Here is a 7,182-nt window from a genome sequence, read left to right as displayed (position 1 = left end):
TGTTCTGAACATGAGGGTTTTTTAATCAAATTATTTACTTTAATATGTCTATTTGCTTTACTTTCTTTTCTTCTTCTTCTTCTTCTTCTTTTTTAGTTGTAGATGGACACAATACCTTTATTTGTTTATTTTTTCCTGTGGTGCTAAGGATCCAACCCAGTGCTTCACACAAGCTACACGAGCACCCTATCACTGAGCCCCAGCCCCAGCCCTGCTTTACTTTCTTAATCATGTTTTTTTCTTTTTTCTTTTTCCCTTCAGAACTGGAGATTGAATCCAGGGCCCCACACAAGTGCTCTACCACTGAACTACACTTCCAGCCATTTTTATTTTATTAAATTGATCAGGCTGGGGGCTGGGGTTATGGCTCAGCGGTAGAGCGCTTGCCTAGCATGGGCGGGACCCAGGTTCGATCCTCAGCACCACATAAAAATAAATAAATTGTGTTGTGTCCATCTACACCTAAAAAATAAATATTAAAAAGGAAATAGTTTTAAAAAATTGATCAGGCTGGTTCCAAAGTTGTAATTTCTTTTGCCTCCGTTTCTTGAGTAGCTGGGATTAGAGAAATGTGCCTCCACGCCTGGCTTACAGATAGATACCTTTTGATGATTAGATGTTTTTAGCTTTAATTAAGTCTAATTTTATAGTTTGATTCCCTTTGTGTTCTAATTAAGAAACATTGGACCACAAAGTGAATCCAACCTATCTACCCCAATACAAAAAGTGTTTTCTTATGTTTTATTTTGAAGTTGGCTATTGTAGTTTTTGCATTTAGGTCTCTGATCCACCTCAAATTATTTTTTTTCTCCTTTTCACTATGCTGCAATCAAATCCAGTGCCTCATGTAAGCTAGTCAAATGCTCTACCACTGAGCTATATCCTCCACTCATTTTCTAAACCTTTTATCATAAAGAATTTCAAATATACATATAGGTGTAGAGGAAACAATACAATGTATTTTCAACTACCTGTACCTACATTCAATATTCAACCATATTTCTCTCAGTTTTAAAATTCATCGATTTATTTTCTTTTTCTTTGCCAAAGTATTGTAAAGTGAATTGTGGGCACCATGTCATTTCACTCCTACATATTAAATATGCATTTCTTAAAAGTATGGACTATTTTCCTGCATATCCATCATGTCATGATCATACTTACTAGAATTGTACATAGTTCTTAGGTGTCATTTACTAACCAATCTATAATTACTCTTTTCCTAATGTCTCAGATATGTCCTGTTACAGTTGAATTTGTTCGAATTTGGATCCAAAAACGGTATACACATTACATTTTGTTGTGCCCTTTCAATCTATTTCATCTTCAGCAGTTGTTCTTCCCCTTTACTTTTTTTTTTTTTTTATTATTGGTTGTTCAACCCCTTTACTTTTTCTTTTTTTTTTTTTTTTGACAGAGACAGAATTTTAATATTTATTTTTTAGTTTTCGGTGGACACAACATCTTTGTTTGTATGTGGTGCTGAGGATCGAACCCGGGCCGCACGCATGCCAGGCGAGCGCGCTACTGCTTGAGCCACATCCCCAGCCCCCCCTTTACTTTTTCATGCCATTGATGTGTTGCAGAACCAGCTCAATTGTCCTATAAAATGGTCCACATTCTAATTTACTCCTTTTTTATAACAAATTCTTGTAACTTGGCCCTTTACTGTCCTGAAATGAAATCCAGAGATAATATAACTACTGTGTTAGTTAGGGCCTGGCAGGAAACAGATGGCACACTCAAAATGAGTTCAATTGAGACCAGCTTAATAAGGGACTATTGCCAAAGATGTGGGCAAAGTTAAGAGAACCCACAAGAAACGATGAAGCACTGGGAGAGTCTCTGCCTACCCTAGGCCCTAAGAGTCAAGATGAGGAAGTGGTGTGTCTTCATTTGGTTGAACATAACTGGAAGCCACTGGGCAAGACAGCTGGTTGATACCATCTTTTATATTGTCTCCTAGGGCAGGAAACAGGGTGCAGAAGAGCAGGTGGATCTGGAGGGGAAAGTGGAGAATATCCCCCACACCAATGTTCACATGTAATTTCAAACAAATGAATTTTATTTCCTAAATGTAATATAAAGAGAAGCAAGGGAAATTAATATATGCAATATTAATTTGAGCACGTAAAAACTATGAGCAATTTCATCAGAGTTCCTATGTCATCATCAAATGCTTGCAGACATTCCTAGAATCGCTGTGCCTGCCCAAGCTGCACATGCAGACTGATCCAGGAGAAATGGACTGTCACCTCAAATGTAGCAAATAGCCAAGTTGCTGATTTTCTGAACAAAACAAAGCATGCTCTTCCATCGATTACATGGAAGTACTGGTTCTGAAAAATTCAGTTATTAAAACTATACAAAAATACTTAGTATTCATGTACAAAACAGTTAAATTCTAGGTTGAGAAAAACAAGAAAGGTTTCCCCCCCCACCACCAAACAAATGTCTGATGGAACATTTAAAAAAATCCTGTGGAGTGGAATGTGGGACAGTTTTTGCTGTGCAGGGTTGTCCTGTGTATTGCAGGATGCCTGGCAGCCCCAGACCCACTCACTGAACCTTGCAAAGCTCTCCACCCTAACCATCATGACCATCTCAATCACCCCCCTGCCAGAAACAATGTTCTAGCAATCTCCCCCAAATTTCTCTACCAGGTGGATTATATTGATGGAGAACCATTGGCCTAGGGGATCTCCTCTGGTCCCATGGATTTAAATTAAGGATGCTTTCCAAGCTGTTTACTCATCCTCATCCACTGTCCTGAATACACATTCATATATTCAATTTCTACTCAGTGTCTCTATTTAAAACACTAAGTGGAATCTCAAAATGTAAGTTTCAAAACTGAAACCTTAAATCTACTCCTCAACCCATATACCTTCACCCTTCTCCTCTTCCAGATTTATTTTAGTTTGGTGTCGCCACGACTGAACATTCAAGGTCACTCTAGGTGAACTGGGCTGGCACAAAATAATCACACAGAGACAGAGAAACACCTTTTTCTTTGGGTCCTGTGACAGCTCCTCTGACATTAGGGGTCCATGGAAAGAGAGCAAGGAGCACGTGCTGAACCCTTTTATTGGGAAGAAGCCATTTAAATGAGGCAAGGGGGGCTGGGGATGTGGCTCAAGCGGTAGCGCGCTCGCCTGGCATGCGTGCGGCCCGGGTTCGATCCTCAGCACCACATACAAACAAAGATGTTGTGTCCACCGAAGACTAAAAAATAAATATTAAAAAATTCTCTCTCTCTCTTTAAAAAAAAATAAATAAATAAATAAAAAATAAATGAGGCAAGGGTAGGATTACAAAGGAACAGGTGAGTGTAGCTCAACCCCTTTGGGTACCGCCTTCTCCTAGGGCCTAAGTCAAGAGTCAGGGCACTACTGCGCCAGACAACAGTGATCTTTCAGGTCCTGGTGGTGCATCAGGACTTAAAGGTACATGCATTTGGAGTGGCTCCCCATAGTTTAGTAAGTGGTAATTTAGTTCTTCTAGTTGTTCAAGTTAAAAGGATAAGGCACTGGCTGGGGTTGTCTAGCATGGGCAAGGCCCTGGGTTTGAACCTAAGCACCACATAAAAATAAATAAGTAAAATAAATGTATTGTGTCCAACTACAACTAAAAAATAAATAAATAAATAAGGCATTTCCCCCGAGACCTCTTTTCCTTATGTCCTATGTCTGATCCATCAGCCAATTCAGTTGGCTCTACTTTCAAAATACATTCCAATCTGATCACTCTTTATCATCACCATCATCCTGATTCAAATACTGTTATTAACCTTCCCTGAACTGTTACAACAACCTCCAAAATGGTCTCCCTGCTTCCACTGTGGTCCTTAGTTTATATGGGCAGAATGGCAATCAGTGTGAAAATTTTAAAAATGAGTGTTGGATCAGAGAAGGCCTGCAGTACTTCCCCATTTCACTTGCAACCAAAGTATTTGCATGACAGCTCAAGCCATTAGTTCATCTCTTTCTCTTAGCTCTCTAAGCTTGATTTTATTATTCTCAATATCTCTTACATCTGTCCTCTTTTCTACATTATCACTGTCATCATGTTGGTCCAGACCATTATAATTTCTGCATTTCTGATCTGAGAAGGTATGGCAGCCTCCTCCCTCCTCCAAGTCTCCTTGTCTCCCATTTTGATTGCTTAAATCTCTTTTTGACATGGTAGGCATAGAGTCAGGCTTCCTTTCTTTTCTTTTTCTTTTTGGTAGTGCTGGGGGTAGAACCCAAGGCCTCATGAATGCTAGGTGAGCCCTCTACCACTGACCCCTGCTGCTTCCCTCACCCACGCCCCAGCCTGAGAGATTTTTCTTAAGCAAAGACTGTCCATGAGTCTTCCCTTGTTTAATATGTCATTAATTTCCCTTGTTTAAAGGACAAAGTCCATACATTGCCAGGCACCTCTACCCATGCACTATGTCTTCCTTTCTGCTTCATTGGATAAAACTGAGTATGCTCTTAGGCCAATCTCTTTACTAGTGCACTCAAATCTATTTCCCTAGTCAAGGTCATTGCTTCTAAAATTACCTTTTTTTTTTTTTTTTCTGTAACATTGGCTTTTCTCACAGCAAACAAGCAAAAAACATGATTCCATCTTTCTTGTATAGAAAGAAAGAAAGAAAGAAAGAAAGAAAGAAAGAAAGAAAGAAAGAAAGAAAGAAAGAAAGAAAGAAAGAAAGAAAGACCTCTCTATATAAGCTGCTCCATTTCTCTGCTGCCATTTACAGCACTCCCAGTGTCTGGGGTAGTTAAGTCATGGTCACTGAGGTGCTGTTGGCTGAAAGCAAAGTGAACATGGAATGGGGAGTTGAAGTAGGTTATAAATTCTGACTATTGTCATGTTTTCTGATATAGAAGTAGAGACTATTACAACTATACATCTTTTGTCATTTACTTTGTTGTATATGTGTTTGTACATACAAGTGTGTGCATGTGTGTGTGTGTATGTGTGTGTATGTGTGTTTTCGGGGTATCAGGGATTAAACCCAGGGCACTTAACCATGGAGCTACATCCCAGCACTTTTATTTTTAAATTTTGAGACAGGGTCTAAGTTGCTGAGGCTGGCTTTGAACTTACAATCCTCCTGCCTCAGCCTCTGGGATCACAAGCTTGTGCCACTATGTCTGGCTATTTGGGATATTTTTTGAGGATTGAATCCAGGACCTTTTGCATGCTAGGCAAGTGCTCTACCACTGAGCCATACCCCCAGCTCACATATTTGCAAACATTAACCAAGTTTTCTTTTTTTTCTTTCTTTACCATCTTATGCAGGGAACATTGATTGATTAATTTTGTGCTTTTATCCTTCACTTGCAAGATATTGAGGTAAGGTTGTGACTCAACTAGAATTCATGCCGCCCTCATATGGATATAATGACGGGATTTTATGTGTTTTGGGGAGGGTGTGAACATTCTGATCTTAGTTTGTTTTTTGTTCTATTATTTAACAGAATACCCAAGGCTGAGTAATTTTTTTTCTTTTTTAAAAAAATTTAAATTTGTTGTAATTAGTTATACATGACAATTTAATGCACTTTGGTACATCATATATAATGGAGTATAATTTCTCATTCTTCTGATTGTACATGATGTAGAATCACCCTGTCATATAGTTATATATGTACATAGGGTAATAATGTCTGATTAATTCTATTATCCTTCCTACCCCTATGCCCTCTCCCCTCCCTTCACTCCCCTCTACCTAAAGTAACTCTTTTCTTTCCTAGGCCCCCCACTTTGTGAAGTAGCATCTGCATATCAGAGAAAACATTGGCTTTGGTTTTGGGGGATTGGCTTATTTCATTTAGCATGGTATTCTCCAGCTCCATCCATTTACCAGCAAATGCCATAATTCCATTCATCTTTAAGGCTGGGTAATATTCTATCAAATATATATCACATTTTTTTTATCCATTCATCTGTTGAAGGGCACATAGGTTGGTTCCATACTTTAACTATTGTGAATTGTGCTGCTATAAACATTGATGTGGATGCATCACTGTAATATGCTGATTTTATGTTCTTTGGGTGTAAAACGAGAAGTGGGATAGCTGGGTCAAATGGTTGTTCCATTGCAAGTTTTCTGAGGAATCTCCATACCACTCTTCATTATGGTTGCACCAATTTGTAGCCCCACCAACAATGTATGAGTGTATCCTTTTCTCCAAATCCTCGACAACATTTGTTGTTGTTTGTATTCTTAATAATTACCATTCTAACTGGAGTGAGATAAAATCTTAGAGTAGTTTTGATTTGCATTTCTCTAATTGCTAAAGATGTTGAACATTATTTCATATATTTTTTAATCGATTGTATTTCTTGTTCTGTGAAGTGTCTGTTCAGTTCTTTAGCCCATTTATTGATTGGGTTATTTGGGGCTTTTTGGTGTTTTTTTGAGTTCTTTATATTTTTTTTTATTGGTTGTTCAAAACATTACAGAGCTCTTGACATATCATATTTCATACATTAGATTCAAGTGGGTTATGAACTCCCATTTTTACCCCAAATACAGATTGCAGAATCACATTGGTTACACATCCACATTTTTACATAATGCCATATTAGTGACTGTTGTATTCTGCTACCTTTCCTATCCTCAACTATCCCCCCTCCCCTCCCCTCCCATCTTCTCTCTCTACCCCATCTACTGTAATTCATTTCTCTCCTTGTTTATTTTCCTGTTCCCCTCACAACCTCTTATATGTAATTTTGTATAACAATGAGGGTCTCCTTCCATTTCCATGCAATTTCCCTTTTCTCTCCCTTTCCCTCCCACCTCATGTCTCTGTTTAATGTTAATTTTATCCTCCTGCTCTTCCTCCCTGCTCTGTTCTTAGTTGCTCTCATTATATCAAAGAAGACATTTGGCATTTGTTTTTTAGGGATTGGCTAGCTTCACTTAGCATAATCTGCTCTAGTGCCATCCATTTCCCTGCAAATTCCATGATTTTGTCATTTTTTAGTGCTGCGTAATACTCCATGGTGTATAAATGCCACATTTTTTTTTTATCCATTCATCTACTGAAGGGCATCTGGGTTGGTTCCACAGTCTAGCAATTGTGAATTGTGCTGCTATGAACATTGATGTGGCAGTATCTCTGTAGTACGCTCTTTTAAGGTCTTCAGGGAACAGTCCGAGAAGGGCAATAGCTGGGTCAAATG

General features: G+C 38.6%; 1 protein-coding gene across 1 annotated transcript in view; it reads left to right on the top strand.

The window, feature by feature from the left end:
- Positions 1 to 1,456: 1,456 nt before the first annotated feature.
- Positions 1,457 to 7,182, top strand: part of LOC107141911 (transmembrane protein 135-like) — an 18,078-nt gene continuing 12,352 nt past the window's right edge. Inside the window, exon 1 of the mRNA XM_048815677.1 lies at positions 1,457 to 1,515. The gene's annotated coding sequence lies outside the window, so the exon portion shown is untranslated. The remainder of the gene's footprint in view (positions 1,516 to 7,182) is intronic.

This window comes from Marmota marmota, unplaced genomic scaffold (assembly GCF_001458135.2).
Source record: "Marmota marmota marmota unplaced genomic scaffold, marMar, whole genome shotgun sequence".
NCBI lineage: Eukaryota > Metazoa > Chordata > Mammalia > Rodentia > Sciuridae > Marmota > Marmota marmota.
The sequence above is the reverse complement of the archived record's forward strand: the minus strand, read 5'-3'. Positions and strand labels throughout refer to the sequence as shown.